The sequence below is a fragment of the Mauremys mutica genome, chromosome 6 (assembly GCF_020497125.1).
Source record: "Mauremys mutica isolate MM-2020 ecotype Southern chromosome 6, ASM2049712v1, whole genome shotgun sequence".
In the NCBI taxonomy this organism is placed as follows: Eukaryota; Metazoa; Chordata; order Testudines; family Geoemydidae; genus Mauremys; species Mauremys mutica.
Window position 1 is genome coordinate 55473233 of NC_059077.1, and position 16942 is coordinate 55490174.

General features: G+C 40.2%; 1 long non-coding RNA gene across 1 annotated transcript in view; it reads left to right on the forward strand.

The window, feature by feature from the left end:
• The first annotated feature begins 319 nt into the window (after positions 1 to 319).
• The window catches only part of LOC123373038, a 147818-nt gene continuing 131195 nt past the window's right edge, over positions 320 to 16942 (forward strand). The window contains exons 1-2 of the long non-coding RNA XR_006580534.1: positions 320 to 431; positions 858 to 933. This is a non-coding gene — a long non-coding RNA (uncharacterized LOC123373038). The remainder of the gene's footprint in view (positions 432 to 857; positions 934 to 16942) is intronic.

A 16942-nucleotide genomic window follows, 5' to 3' on the forward strand; every position in this document is an offset into this window, starting at 1 on the left:
TTGTAGCAAATCTTTAGTGGGTGCTCTGAACCTATTCTATGAAAAACCATATAGTTCTGAATTATAAGTAAATCTTGTTAACTATGTGCCTAATTTTCCACATGATGGAATGCAAAGGCTCTACCCTGACTTAATCAGTCAGTCAAATGCTTGCTGAAGTATCTGGGGGCCCACACCTACCCAGGTGAAAAGGCTTTAGGTAATAAGGCCAGACTCCTATCTGAAAGCTAAGGATTTACACTAGGGATAACTACCAAAATGGCTCACTGGTGGGAAGATGGTGAAAGAGTGGAGTTGAGCAGTGAAAGGTGTGGGGTATTGTTAAATCAATTTACAGGATTCTGGTTAAGTAGGGTTTTCTTGCTTCCTTTTGAAATAAGCCTGAGCTACAAACTTCAGATTATGAATTCTCCAGCTGCTCAGATTTGAAGGTATTAAGACTCAGAGGTTTGGTTTAGTCCTACATAAAGATAGTTCTGAGTTACAAAACGATCTGGATCTAGATTTGGATTCTAAATGAACTTTCAGCATAATGCTTGTGAGTGTTCTGATCTGGCATTTGCTTCTAGTTTTCTAATTTTGTTTCTATGCCATGTAACTTGTTTCTTGAAAGAAAAATCCATATTATGTTAGCAGCCTCTGTCAGTAAGTGCTTAGAGTCATACATGGTATGAATGGTAAATAAAAGTAACATAACATTGTCCATTTTAAGTTTATTTACACTTAACTCAGTCCTGATTTAAAAGGCTACATTTCAATGGGAATTACACCTGTTTACAATAGCCATGAAGTTGGCCCTACACCTGTTGCACATCAAGCTTCTTTGCATTTTTTAAAAAATGTTTCTCCCTTTTCAGAAAAGGAGAGTAGAAGACATGGCTTACAGAGATACTCCAAAGCATTCTATATAGTCACCACCATGAGGACCTACTTGTAAGTTATTTTTCTATATTTCTTTCTTTGTAGAATGCTTATAGTTCCTTTTTTGAATGAGTAGTCCTCTTGGGTTTAGTGAATGGGTCTTGTGCTCAAACATCCATTGGTTCTGTTATATCTGTAGAACTAGCTAGCTGAAGTTTTTATATTTAAATAGTGTCATTAAAAAGGCTTGTTAAAGGCACTATGTATGCATTTTTATTAGGGAAAGGTATGATACTTTCTGTCCAGTTGTCTCTTTATGTTGCCATCACAGCAAAGTTCACACTCTTGCTTTCAAGCAAGAAAAGCAGGGACTATCAAATTACAAATTAAATCCAAAAATTGTTTTTATTGTACTCCAGTAGTGCTTAGGCCCCAATTGAGATCAGGACCCTGTTATGATAGGCATTGTACAAACACAAAAGAGAGGTAGTCCCTGCCATGAAGAGCTTACAGTTTAAATAGACAAAACATGGGAGATGAAACAGATGCAGAGAGGTGAAGTTACTTACTCAAAGTCATACAGCAGGTCAGTGGCAGAATGGGAATAGAACCTAGGTCTCCTGAATGTCTGATCCACTACATCATGTGGCCTCTGATTATTTTTAAAGAAACTCTCCAATTTAGTGGAAGGGCAAATTCAGACTTGAATAAGCATATGCAACTCTTACTTCAACTGATTTACTTTGGATTTTCACATGTGTACCTGAGAAAATTTGACCTTGTATAAGCAAACTACAAGTTGACTCATCATTTGGGGAGAATTTCCAGCTTCTATCTTGATTTTTCTTGATGTACGTCCATTTTTCCTTTTTAGGCATAGAATATCAGGGCTGGAATGGACCTCAGGAGGTCATCTAGTCCAATTCAAAGCAGGACCAATCCTCAACTAAATCAAACATCTCTTCCTATCTCCCTTCCCAATTTGAGTCTTTAGTTTGTGAGCAAATGGAACTATTTGACTTCAGATCATAGGAGAGAAAGTAAACTATTGTCAGGTGTTTCTGCAATCCTGCTCCATTGCCCTCATGGGGCAGTCTGCAATTAAATCTATTTTTATTTTGCATTACAGTAGCCCTCAGGGACCCCAACCACTGTACACAAACACAGAAAAAGGTAATGAAAGGGTTAAAATCATAGGCTTTGATCTTGCAGGACTTAAGCATATGCTATATTTAAGCATGTGATCAGTCCCATTGAATTCAATAGGCCTACTCATAGGCTTAAAGTTAGGAATTAGAGTGAAGACACAGGGGGTTTCTTTCTTCAGAAAATTGCCTTCTCAGAAGAAAAAGCCTTGAAATGAAACACTTCAGTTTGGAAATTCTGCCACTTTTCTTCATAGGAATTGTAGCTTCAATGTCTCATGTACCCACTCTCATCAATAGTCTGGGCTTCCTGGTTGGACTGCATCTCCAATGGTATATCAGGGGAGATGAAGTCCACTTGGGCAGCTTGGCCCATAGAAGACAAAGGAGTGATGAGGCAATCTAACTATAGCTCCCACTCCCATTGTGAGTGTCTATCTGAATTGAAATATTTTGGATTAACAAATCAGTTTTGTGGGCTTTGACCTAACAATCAGTTTTTTCCTGTGGAAATCAGCTATTTTTTTGCAAAACACATTCACTTAATCAAAATCCCAATTTTCAATTAAAAAAATTTTTTTTTGACAAGCACTGTCAAGGCTGATTCCCACTCTGGCACTTCAAGTGCAGAAGGTGGGGGCCCGCAAGGATTCTAAAAATTAATACTGGCCACTCCAGCTTGTATTAAACTCTCAAGGTTACAGTTTCTCTCTGACCTTGGATGGGTAGATGCTGCCATCACCCAAATGCAAAAAAAAACCCAAACCCCTTTGAAACCAGAAAGGCACACTTGGGAATCCCTTCCTGTGGGCTACCCTCAAGCCCTTTCATCCCTGTCTGGGAAAATGTTTTTTCTTTCTCAGCAAATGAAACCAACTGTTGCCACAACATATGCACAAACCCTTTAGGACACCAAAAATCCAATCCTGTTCTTAAAAAAGGTAAATTTTATTAAAAACAAAAAGAAAGAAAATACAGCTGGAACTTAGGCTTTTGCTAGATTTAAAAAACCTATTTACAAAATTTAAACATCAAGAATAACCTTGAGGTCCTGCTTAAAGGTTACAAGCAAAACAAAAAGCATTTGGGGTTAGCACAGAGGAGTCCACAAATCAAGAAATAAACCTAATTGTGTCTTTCTAAAGATTCCTGATCTACTTACACATTTGGGAGTTCCAAATAAGTAGTTCTAGGTATGATCTGATGATTTATGATCATATCTGGCTTAAAGCTTCTCATAGCATAACTGCTCCCTGTTCCCCTCTTTCCTGGAGAACACAACTGACACACAGGAAGTCTTTCCCCCCCATTTTAAAAAGTTCTAGCCTTCCCATTGGCTCTTTTGGTTAGGTACCCACCCCCTTTCCTTTACCTGGGGACTTTTTTAACCCTTTACAAGTAAAGCAAGCAGAGAACAGCCACCAAGAGGGACTTTATAGCTAACTGGCTGGGTGGGTGTCCATAAAAGGGAGCTACCCCCCCCTTCATTTATCCCAAGCACTATGAAAATGTACGAGTCTCTGCAGAATCAGTGCCATAGTAAGGGACGCTTATCAAACTTTATTGGTGCACCTCAACTGATTAAGGATTTTATTTTAACTCCAAAGGTTGAACCATGTTTTCTCCAAATTCAGTCCATCTATAGTTCACTGGAAACCATACAAAACACAATGGTTCCATTGTCTGGCTATATTGAGAGAAGGACCGGAGACATTTGACCTGGCTTTAATCAAGCCACAACTTTATTATTATTAGATCTCTGGGATTATCTGGCAGATAAGTGTACAGTGCAGGTAACCTCATGTTTATTCTGTAATTACCCAGGGGGACTTCTACCAGCTCCCCCTTTTTCCCTCCAGGTCCCTCCAGCAAATCCATGGCGGGACCTTACCATCCCACCCCTCCACCCTCATAGGAGGGTTAAGAAGGGCTATAAGAATGAAGGTTTGCTCCCCGCCGCACCAATCATAGGACTCCCCAACCACCCCCCATTCGTTCCGTTAATGAACACCCCCTTTGAACTCTTTTTCTATGCCATTAATCCAGTAACTATACCTTCCCTATGGAGTATTTCCACTGGACATCTGCCACGCACTTAAATAATGAGTTGTGACATATATCTTACTGCCCATCATGCCATGCATGAACAGAGCTGTTCTGAACCCGCTGTGGGGAAAGTGAAAAAACTCCAACTGCACCCAAGCCAATATAGTGGTAAGGGAGAAATTCCTTCCTAGACCCCCCCTAAAAAGGGGCAGCTAGCATAATGCCCACAGCAGGTCTTGACCAAACTTGGTATTTCACCACCTAAAGGGAAGGAAGGGAGGGTCCTGCTCCTTTTAAACCCTGCATTCTTAGGGGATGAGTCAGCAACCACGCTGACCCTTTTGCAACAGTTTTCCTTCCCTCCCCCCACCCAGAAAGCACTGTTCCCTTCATTTGGCTGGCCAGCCAAATACCTTTGTCCCCCTTAAAGGTGAAGGGTGGTTATTCTAAAATAAAGCACAACCAAGTGGCTTCAGATGCATTCTGGTTAGAGTTCTGAGTTCATTTGAAAAAGAAATTTAGGGGTGAAATTTTGTATGAACTTGTTAATTGAAAATACCAAGTTTCAGTTGGCAGTAAACCTGTTCAATAAAGTAGGAACACTAGTGATGGCTTTAGTGGAGCGATTACAACCCAATATTTATCTTGCTTTTAATTGTTTACTATGGTTCAGAAGAACAGTGAATGGACAATAATACATTCAATATAGCAAAAATATTAATGATATATTAACTGAGATGTAGCAACATTCTCTTGATCTTTGTACATATGCATTATAGATTAGTCTTTCTTTAGTAAACCACATTATAGTAGACGATAGGGTATACCACAGCTAGGGTTGAGAAAAGAGGTTTTTTCCTGTGTGAAGTGAGATCATTAAATAAACATCCAGGTTGATAAGTAATTCTATCTTGGTAAAAAAAAATTTTTTTAAATATGAAATAAGCTAAACACTTTTGATTGGCTGCCTAATGTCTTGTGTGAAATAGATTTGTGCTCTTTGTCTGTGCCACAAAAGCCACCACTACCGCTAGCGCACTGGTGATCAGGATAGATGCACGTTGGAATAAAGTCTGTAAGTTTGCACTTTCATTACACATGTCATGTCCATGGAATACATAAAGGCTTTCTATCCCACATTTTTCACAAGAAATGAATTTATTTAAATATGTTAAAATGACACAAACTAGCAGAATCTGCTTAGTTACAGTAACACTTTTAAAAATAAGGGGGAAAACATGAGGGGAAAACACTACTTTTCATGAGTAGGTGAAAGGAAAGAATTCCATGACAGAATGAAAGTTTTTAGAGGGTACATGTTAAAGACTTTGCCCAATCGGTTTTAAGCATTTACACAACTTCCCATCAACAAATTGAACATTTGGTAAAAGATGTAATTCTAAAAGGAGAAATTCAATTATCTCTTCTGTGCTATTGTGTGACACTGTGAAGAATTTCTTATTTTGTTACTAGTGAATAGTTAATTTCAGTTGAGAAGCCTACTGAGTTTAAAATCTCATTTAACTGTAAATATAAAATCTAATATTTTATTGATCAAGTTAATTACATACACAGAGCAATACTACAGCACACTTAAGAGTACATTTTTCAGGTTTGCTTCATAATTAAATGTATGCTAAAGTCAGGCTCTCTGAGTTAAGTAATTTTAGGAGCCCTGTGCCTAAGGTATGTTTAACATTCAAATAAATTAATAGACCTGCAACTTACTACAATAGATGGAGCACCCCAATGCTACTGTAAATACTTTACTTTTTATCTATAATGTTCGCAATTCAGTACTCCACTGGAGCTTGCTACTGTTTCTAAATCTGGTGAATGATACTGTCTAAGGTCTCTTCACTTGTTTGTCTGGTTAAGAGGCTAACCTAAGAGAAAAATAGTTGGCTAAAAGCAAATATGACTCAGGAACCTCTTAGAGACAATTGGCAAGGAGCACAGATGGGGATGCATAAAGTTTATGGTGATCTCCTGCCTATGGGATACACATTCTATTCACCAAAGCATGTCAAATAAATGCCAGCATCACCCCGGTCATCAGTATCATTATGAAATGCATGTATGGATGTTGTGTAAGGAGTTATGTATCTACACTGAACCATATGTTAAGATCTGAGTCTAAGCTCACCAGCAAGGGTGAAAAACAGACAAAAATATTTATCTATCTGTCGTTCACATATAAGTTAAGTATTGTATAGTTCACAATGGGCCTCTCTCACCAGTCTGAAACGAATGCTCACGAAGGATTGTGAAAACTTGAGAGAGAGAGAGAGAGAGAGAGAGAATAACAGGGAGCTAAGCACTGGGTGGAAGTAGGAGCCCTATCTTGAGGTGCATGTCAAAGGTTTTCCATAGCATACTTACTTCATGAAAGTGGGATCTCAGGCAGGCCTGGCTGCAAACATTGGAAAGAACTTTAGGTGTGAACTACCTGTCTGGAGAAGCTTAACTTGTTAGTTTGGAGCATGTTATGACTTTGTTTTCAATAGTTGTACTTCCTATCACTAGAAATCTCTGCTCTTTGACGATAAATATAATTATAGTGAAAACAAGGATAAGTTTAAGTGCAGTGGTTTTAAGCAAAGTGGTGATCCTGGGGGTTGAATCTTACAAACTGGTGTTTACTATTCCTTTGGGAACAGCAGGCCTGGTGATTCTGAGAGTGCTGAATGGATAAGGGGCTGGACACTGCAGGGAATGCTTGAGGAATTCAGTGTGTGTACCTACTGATAACCTATACTGAGAGAGTGAGCAGACAGTTCTTGTGTTGCCAGAGTCTGGTGGTTTCAGGGAGTTGACCCACAGCTGGCACAGATAAGACTTCGTCATGCTAAGGGGAGACGGTGGTGAGTTGCTCACAACACTGTGTACCCCTGGGGAGCATCACTGCATATTTCCCGTTACTCATTTAAGAAAAAACATATCTTAAAGTCCACAGGAGACCACAGAACTGGTAAAATGACACATTATGATTGCTGTTAGTCCTTGGTCTGCATGTCACTTAGTTAGAGGGTTGCTGGAAAAAGAGGTATGAGATTTTCCCCCCATAAAATAATAAAAACATAAAAATTACAGATCTTAAAATAAGAGAGCTAGGGTGAAATCTTGGCTTAGAATCATAGAATATTAGGGTTGGAAGAGACCTCAGGAGGTCATTGAGTCCAATCCCCTGCTCAAAGCAGGACCAACACCCACTAAATCATCCCAGCCAGGGCTTTTTCAAGCCAGGCCTTAAAAACCTCAAAGGAAGGAGATTCCACCATCTCACTAGGTAACCCATTCCAGTGCTTCACCACCCTCTTAGAGAAATACTGTTCCCTAATATCCAATCTAGACCTCCCCCACTGCAACTTGAGACCATTGCTCCTTATGTCATCTGCCACCACTGAGAACAGCTGAGCTCTATCCTCTTTGGAACCCCACTTCAGGTAGTTGAAGGCTGCTATCAAATCCCTCCTCACTCTTCTCTTCTGCAGACTAAATAACCCCAGTTCCCTCAGTCTCTCCTCGTAAGTCATGTGGCCCAGCCCCCAATCATTTTCCTTGCCCTCCGCTGGACTGTCTCCAATTTGTCCACATCCATTCTATAGTGAGGGTCCCCAAAACTGGATGCAATACTCCAGGTGTGGCCTCACTAGTGCCGAATAGAGGGGAATAATCACTTCCCTCAATCTGCTGGCAATGCTTCTACTAGTACAACCCAATATGCTGTTGGCCTTCTTGGCAACAAGGGCACACTGCTAACTCATATCCAGCTTCTTGTCCACTGTAAACCCCAGGTCCTTTTCTGCAGAACTTCTGCTTAGCCAGTTGGTCCCCAGCCTGTAATGGTGCATGGGATTCTTCCTTCCTAAGTGCAGGACTCTGCTCTTGTCCTTGTTGAACCTCATCGGATTTCTTTTGGCTCAGTCCTCCAATTTGTCTAGGTCACTCTGGACCTACCCTCCAGCGTATGTAGCTCTCCCCCCAGTTTAGTGTCCTCTGAGAACTTGCTGAGTGTACAGTTAATCTCATCATCCAGATCATTAAAATAAAGGTGTTGAACAAAACCAGCCCCAGGGGCACTCTGCTTGCCAACTAGACATCGAGCTGTTGATCACTAACCATTGAGCGTGACAATCTAGCCAGCTTTCTATCCACCTTATAGGTTGGTCAGGCATGACCTGCCCTTGGTGAATCCATGTTGACTGTTCCCGATCACTTTCCTCTCCTCCAAGTGCTTCAAAATGGATTCCTTGAGGACCTGCTCCATAATTTTGCCGGGGACTGAAGTGAAGCTGACCAGTCTTCATGGGAGCTTTGTCATAGACTTTAATGGGGTCATTTCCCCCCCACCCACATTTGGTCATCTTTTTCATCTCTCTTCCAAGGAATATGGAGATGTCACCTCATCTCAGCCCTTGGTAGATGATGTGGCTATGGAAAAGGGCATGATTACAGTGCCTCTTCACTTGAGCTATTCCCTGCTCCTGCAACAGCCTCCTGGGGCTGCAGGTAGCCAGGCATAAGTTAGAACAGCCTAGAGACTGTTCTAATTTTATTTGTGGTCAAGTCAGCCCCTAGCAAATCTCAGAATTGGGGCGCTGCAAAATTTATTGAAAAGCTACCTTGCCCATTAGGTTATGTAATGAGCACTACTCAGACAAGGCATTATATTCCTTATTGAACAAGTTTACAGCTCTATATTTAAGGCCCCAGTCCTTGAAATACTTAAAAACATGAATAATTTGGGGGAGCAAGTCTCTATTGATGTTAAAGGGACTACTCATATGCTTACATGTAGAACAGGATGGTTCTATGTTTGCAGTTGAATGCTATTACAAGCACTATTTGTAATTCACACATACACAATCTTTTGCCCCATTCTGCCAGGTAGATCTTGCTTTTATGCATGTGCACATGCAGACTTGTGGTTACCTGCTCATTGAATGTAAGGTGGCTTTGTTTGTTTGTTTTGTTATAGGTGCTAGAAGTGTGCATTTATTTTTGTGAGTATGCCAGTTCTTTCCGTTAAGAAATTTGGCCATGTTAATCCAAGTGGGAAACTTGCTACCCAAGGTCAACATTCTGTCACTCTTAGTCGTCTTGATTAGTACCTCACTCTTTAAGTATTGTAGTTCAACTGAAATCAACTACTAAGTGTGACAGAATCTGCCCTAAAGTCCTGAAGCAGCTACTTCACATTAAGCACATGTGATCATACTGACTTTAATTAAACTCATCATATATGTAGTGAAGTACGTACTTGAATGCTTTCCTGAATCAGGGCCTTTAAGAAATGTGTCCTTCCTTCTTTGCACACCACAGCATCTTCACCTGATTTCTTTGATATCCTTATAGCTATTATACCAGATCAGTTTTGACATGGTAATGAGAGAGGCAACCTCACATTTCATGCATTTAGTTAAATAAAAGTAGCCATGCAATATAATTTTAAAAGCTTATAAAGTTTATATTATAAATAAATATAAACTTCAGTTGTATTTCCAGTTATAATACATTACAAGTGTATTGAAAGAATTTGCTGGAGAAGGAATGCTAGTATTGTTATATTGCCAGATTTTTGTTTAAATGGGATTTTTTTTTTATTATTGAGGATTTGTTGTTTTGGGGTGTGGTGGACTTACATTGGCTTCATCTCTTGCAAACTGTGCAGCTCATAAAAAACAGCCCATTGAGAGCAATGGCACAACATTGTCTATGTTTTCTATGCAGTTGGCAGAGATTTTTATTTTGTATGTTATTGGCTCTGCTGTGTGATAGCATAACAGAGCCTTTGTTTTGTTCTCAGCAGAGCTATTTATATATTGTGACTGTACTAAGTACTGTTTCCTTTGCTGGTGTTCTTCCACACTCTTCAAGAAAGTAGTCTGCTCCAGTATAAAGTCAACACACATTGAGTGTATTGTAACCGAAAATACAACTGAAGTCTTCACATCTCACGTTTAAATGCTGTTTTCAGTTGAAATGAAAAATGAAGCTTACAATTTCCTAAATAGTAAGAAAAGATTCAGCACCACCAGTCAGGAAGCTCTTGAGGACAGGGATCAAGGAAGTTGCTAAGATTGTCTCTCTCAATGCAGTTCTATGCTCTGTTTTCATGTTCCTAGGGTTATAAATAAACGCAGCTCTTGCAATATTGTACTACTTGACATTCATTATACATGTTGGTGCATATTTCTACCACCAATGCAGCCCAAGCAATGGAATTCTGAGTGATTTTCTTTTTCTTTGTGTCTCCCACCATGCGGGGCAAGTTCTGAGATAACAAACACTGCCCAGATAAAGAGACATGCTGATAATGATATTTGGTACTACTGTTGTGTAGAGTATCACTGAAGGACTCTCTAACAAAGAATGCAGCTTTAGTCTTGTTGCCAGCCAGAGAATGCTTCTCCTACTAAAGAATATATCCATCAGTAAATGCCCACAATCTCTTCCTGATCAAATCATTGGAATAGCAAGAGCTGTTGTAAGATTTGATAAGAGCGAAGTAACTTTTCCACATATAACTCACTAGCGCTGAATATTTTTGTACTGTATTACCTGTGGCAGTTTAATTCCAGCCAAGAGTATTGATACCTAAATGTTTTTAATATCTGAAAACACCTACTAGTTGCAATAATAACAGGCTTTCTTGAACTAGAAACAGGCCTGTTGTGAAGGCCACTGGGGGCCAGAGCATTTATTTTCTTTCTTGCAGTTATGGATTGTCTCAAAAAACTAACAGCTACTGGCTTACTTGCATATACAAAAGCAAACAACTCTTTTGCAGAAAGGCCCAGTTTGGGTCCAACTGCAGATCCATGTAAAAAGCTTGCTGCACATCAGTTTACTAAACTTTACTACACAAAGGAAAGTTTCAGGGATGCTTACTGTATTAAATGGTTGCTTGTCACATTCATCATTGTAAAGGGTTAACAAGAAAGTGTGACTTGCAGACATGGCTTGCCCAGCCCAGTATGTTGTGGGTTCCTGAAGTACCAAGCACTGGGAGCCAGGAGTTTGGGGAGCAACTCCCGAATACAAGTGGTAAGAATGGAACAGGCTGAACCATTGCAGCCAGAATGCTTGTGATTTGCCATGCATGCAGAGGAGAAGCTGTTTTAGTTTGCATTGGTTTAACTGGACCTGAACTAAAGACTTAATCCCAGATGTTGAAACAGCTGGTACAACCAATGTTTCTAAAATACCAGGGCAGATATTTTGGGAAGAGCAAGATATTGCCAGGGGAAGGCATTCCAGCCAATTGTTTGTTAAAACACTTTTTACCTAGGTAGACATAGCGTTAGATTGCAAGTATTTTTCACTTTATATTCAATAATGGGTTTTCCTATTAAATCACCTTTTGTAATGCCCATTCCCTTCCCTTAATTTTTTGCTGCCAGGCATCTGATTTTTAATAAGATATGTCCAATTGCTGACAATGAGCATGAAAGAGTTAATATCCTCATAGACTTTAATTGAGCTTCCCTGTACTTGTAAGCTTTGATTACCTTTTTTCTTCAAAACTAATCTTGCTTGCTTGCCAGGTGAGTTTGCTCAGGGTCCCTCAGCTTGCCCAGACAGTTGGAAATGAACTTCATTCTGCCACAAAACACTGGCTAAAATCTATTGTTTCAGCTGAGGTTGAAATAAATATATTTGTTCCAGGTAGCTAGGAAGGAAAGTATTATATTTTATATAGTATACAGTAGGTGGAATGCAACAAGTAACCAATTCCATTCATCAAAAGTTTACTGTAAGCATGGTTAACCAGGAGAACACAAGAACCTGTGGAGCGGACAAAGATTAATTATACCTGTGCTCATACAGCAGTGTTTGTGTTCCAAACAAATTATATTTGCTTGTGTTTAAATGATGCATAAATCTGATATGTACAGATGAACGTGTGTTCAGGATGAGTGAGCACACTTGTTTGAATGTCATATTTATCCCTGTATTTTGTCAGAAAATTAACTTCTTTGGAGTTTGCGCTTGAGCTGAGCATATGGTTGTTGATCTCTGGAGATGACAGCCTATCTGAGCAATAGCTCCTTATGGCTCCAGCTCTCCTCTGCTGGCAGATGCTTTGGGCTTTTCTACAATTAAGTGGAGATCATCACTGTTTTCTTTGAGCACTGCTGTGCCTTGTACTCTGAAGTGTTTTGTTAATCACTGTCTGCCTTCGACAGAAGCTGCCAAAGCTCTCATTAAGTTTGAATTTTGAGATGTCATGCTCGAATGATGGAATTTCATACCTTTTCTGCATGAATGGAATTGGCTGTGGAAACAAGCCAGCAAAAAACCATGACACTAAAGTCTATTTGCTTTGCATTTTACTGCTGGAAAAAAAAGGGGAAATTAAAAACAACAACAAAAAAACCCCTAAACTTTCTAAATCCAGAATAAAGGGCTGGCTTATGCATTTGCCAGGAAGATAATTGCAAGGTCCTCACCTTATCCGCAGGGTTTACACTATTACCTTTTATTAACTGTCTGTCATTGCCTTGTTCATGATGTAAACTTCAAACCTCCTTTCCTGTCCAAAAACTTGTGATGTATGTTGTTTGTGTTTTGGGTACTTGCAAGTGATGTGGAAGATTCTCAGTAATGAAACAAAACAACAACAAAAACCCCAAACCATTTAGTTCAGTGACGTAGAATTTTAAGTGGTGACAGACTATGATGAACTACAATAGGAGCAAAAATTAATGTTACTTTTGCCCTTGAAGAAGAATTGCTTGCATGTGTGTGCAAGAAGAAAACAAAATGCATCTGTTGGCTGTTTAATGATTTGCAGCAGGAAGCTCAGTGTTATGGGAAATATGGTATGAAAAGATGTTGCCCATTTCTCTTGGTGAATCTAATTGTTTCAGTTGTATCAGTAGAAGTAAGCCTGGAAGAAAAAAGTTAGACTAATTAACTGTAGTGCCTAATCATTTCAGTCAAAGTGCTTAGGAATTTATTAAAGCAAAATGCAGAGGCTATACTCAGAGAAAAACATGTTTTCTACCGCTGAACTAATATTTTCTGCCCTGATAACAATTAAACTTAAGTGTGTCATTCAGCACAAGAATGGAATTTGATTTGTACATGCTGCTTGGGTCTGTCAGTACTTTCTGTGAACACCTGCAAAAGTTTTTGGAGATAGAAACAGTCCCTATGGATACTACCTGCTCACAAAAACAGAGCCATAGACTTATGAAGGATTCAGAAGTTGAGGAGATACCCACTCTCTTCCTGGAGAGCCAGGTTTTGAGTGAATCCAATGACTGTTAGTATACAACATTGAATTCCTGTAGCAGGTTCCTGTGGAAAGTAGATGACTTTTTTGCTTGAGACAATCATCTTAGTCAAGACAATTAATCCATTTATAGACAGCTTGAAAAAACACAAATATTGATAGTTATTTTTTAATTTGATGTAAAGACTTTTGAGTATAAAATAAAAGGCCTTCCATTTAAATGTAACACTAACTTACTAGGTTTTAGCTTTCTTGTGTAGATATTAAATGATGCATAGGCTCCTTCTGAATGATGGATGCTTTCTATTTTCCTGTATTTTGTCTGTGGCACAAGGCTCTACCATAGCTAAGGCTAAAATAAACTTCTTCTTGTACGTATGACGTTTCCTCCCATTATTTAGCCAAAACCAGGCCACCTGAAATTTTGCAGATATTAACACCATAACATACATTTTTGGAAGGTATGAGGAAAAAAGGACAATATTTGAGATGGAAGTGCTAAAACAGAAGCAGACATATTTTAAAATATGGTTTTGCTCAAAGTACACCAACCAACTTCTAATTGATCATGTATGGTGTACAGAGGGGCTAAACATGATTGCATTTCTCCCAGAGGGCAAAGGTCCTAATATTGCTACAAGTAATGAAGATACTCCATTAGTTGAATAGAGGTTTGTGCTTTTAGCTCTTAATCAGGGCCGGCTCCAGGCACCAGCAAAGGAAGCAGGTGCTTGGGGCGGCCAATGAAAAGAGGTGGCATGTCCGGGTCTTCAGCGGCAATTCCCTCAGTCCCTCTCTTCCTCTTTGAGCTGCCGCTGAAGAGGAAGATTGGGAAGAAGGATGAAGTGACACGGTTGAGCTACAGCCAAAGTGCCGCCAATCGGCTTTATGGGTGTTTTCACCACTTGGGGCGGCAAAACAGCTGGAGCCGGCCCTGCTCTTAATGATAGGAACGTCAGAAATACCTGCGATATGAACATAACAATGGCCGTACAAATGCTCCATCTAGCTCAGTACCCTGGCTTCCAACATTGACTACTGCTGGATGCTTCAGAAAAAACAGAATAGGGCAACTAGCAAGTGATCCATCTTCTGTCCTCCAGTCCCAGGTTTGGGTCTCCCAAAACGTCTGACTGCCAGGAGTATGGGCTTGCATCCCTGATCATCTTGGCAAATAACTATTGATGGACCTATCCTCCATGAACTTAGCTAATTCCTTTTTTAACTCAGTTATGTTTCTGGCCTTCACAACATTCCCTGGCAACGAGTTACACAGGTTGATTGCATGTTGGTTTTTAACTACTTCCTTAGTTTGTTTTAGAGCTGCTTCCTATTATTTTCATTTCACCTAGTTCAGGTGTTATAAGAAGGAGTATATAAAACTTCCTTATTCACTTTCTCCACACCATTTGTGATTGTATAGACCTCTATCATATCCTCTCCCTTAGTCATCTGTTTTCCAAGGTGAACAGTCCGAGTCTTTTTAATCTCTCTCTTCATTTGGAAACTGTTCCATACCACTAATCATTTCTGTTGCCCTTTTCTGTACCTTTTCCAATTCCAATATCTTTTTTGCAATGAGATGCCTAGAATTGTATGCAGTATTCCAGGTATGAGTGAACCATGGATTTATTTAGTGGCATTATGATATTTTCTGTCTTATCTATCTCTTTCCTAACGTTTCCTTACGTTCTGTTAGCTTTTTTGAATACTGCTGCACATTGAGCAGATGTTTTCAGACATCTATCCATGATGACTCCAAGTTCTTGAGTGGTAACACTTAATTTATACCCCATCATTTTGTATGAATAGTTGAGATTATTTTTTCCAATGTGCATTACTTTGCATTTATCAATATTGAATTTCCTCTACCATTTTGTTGCCCAGTCCCACACTTCAGTGAGATCTCTTTGCAACGCCTCACAGTCTGTTTTGGACTTAACTATGTTGAGTAATTTTGTAGCCTCTGAAAACTTTTCTACCTCACAGTTTACCTCCTTTTACTAAATTATTTCTGAATATGTCACAGTACAGATCCTTGGGGGACCCTGCTATTTATTCTCTCCACAATAAAAACTGGCCATTTATTCCTACCATTTTGTTTCCTATCTTTTGACTAGTTACTGTTCCATGAGAAGACCTTCCCTTTTATCCCATTATTGCTTACTTTACTTAAGAGCCTTTGGTGTGGGATCTTGTGAAAGGCTTTCTGAAAGTCCAAGTACACTGGATCACCGTTGTCCACATGCTTGCTGGCACCTTCATAGAATTCTCATAGATTGATGAGACATGATTTCCCTTTACAAAAGCCATGTTGACTCTTCCCCAACTTATAATGTAAATCTATGTGTCTGGTAATTCTTTTCTTTACTATAGTTTCAACCATTTTTCCTGGTACTGAACTTAGGCTTACTGGCCTGTAATTGCCAGGTTTGTCTCTACAATTCTTCTTTTTTTTTTTAAATCAGCATTACATTAGCTATTTTCTAATCATTTGGTACAGAGGCTGATTTAAGCAATAGTTTATATACCACAGTTAGTAGTTCTGCAATTTCATATTTGAGTTCCTTCAGAACTCTTGGGTGAATACGGTCTGGTCCTGGTGATTTATTACTGTTTGTATAATCAATTTTGTTCCAAAACCACCTCTATTGACACCTCAAGCTGGAACAGTTCCTCAGATTTGTTACCCACAAAATGGCTCAGATGTGGGAATCTCCCTCATATCCTCTGCAGTGAAGGCTGATGTAAAGAATGTGTATGTGAGTTTTAAAATTATTTTAAATTTTTGTACAGATGCTCCCTGACTTACACAATCATTCCAGTCCGGAAAGCCTTATGTAACCTGAATTTTACGTAAGCAGGAAATGTATATTGTGCAAGCATAAAAACCAAATAATTACAACATTTTCTGCTCTAAATCAATCTTCTTTCGCTTATGAACTGGTGCTGCCAGGGCCGGTGCAAGGATGTTTCGCGCCCTAGGCGAAACTTCCACCTGGCGCCCCCTTTGCGGCAGCTCCCCATCCCCCACCCTCCGCCCTGAGGCACCCCCAGCTCACCCCTGTTCCGCGCACGAGCACCACGAGCATGCCATGGCTGCTTCACTTCTCCTGCCTCCCAGGCTTGCAGCGCCTAAGCTGATTGGTGCCGCAAGCCTGGGAGGCGGGAGAAGTGAAGCCGCCACGGCGTGCTCAGGGAGGAGGCAGGGCAGGGGTGAGCTGGGGCAGGGAGTTCCCCTGCATGCCGCCCCCCCATTACTTGCTGCAGGCGGCCCTCCCTGCGTTCCCCTGCCCCAGCTCCCTCTGCCTAAATGCCAGCAGCGACCGGGGCGGCCGAAGATCCGGCCGCTGCGGTCACTGTCGAAGAAAATGGCGCCCCCCAAATGCCAGCGCCCTAGGCGACTGCCTAGGTCGCCTAAATGGTTGCACTGGCCCTGGGTCCTGCACTCTTGCTATCACCTGGTCACTTTCCAGGCATGATTTGAATGAAATAATAGGGTGAAATAACAGAAATACATTATCACTGAAATAACACAAGACTGAGAGGCTGTGAGAGTGCAAAGCCTTCCCTTGTTGGAGATGCTACTGCTGTATTCCTCGGCACACCACACTACAGTACAGTATTTTGTGTTTCTGTATGCTAC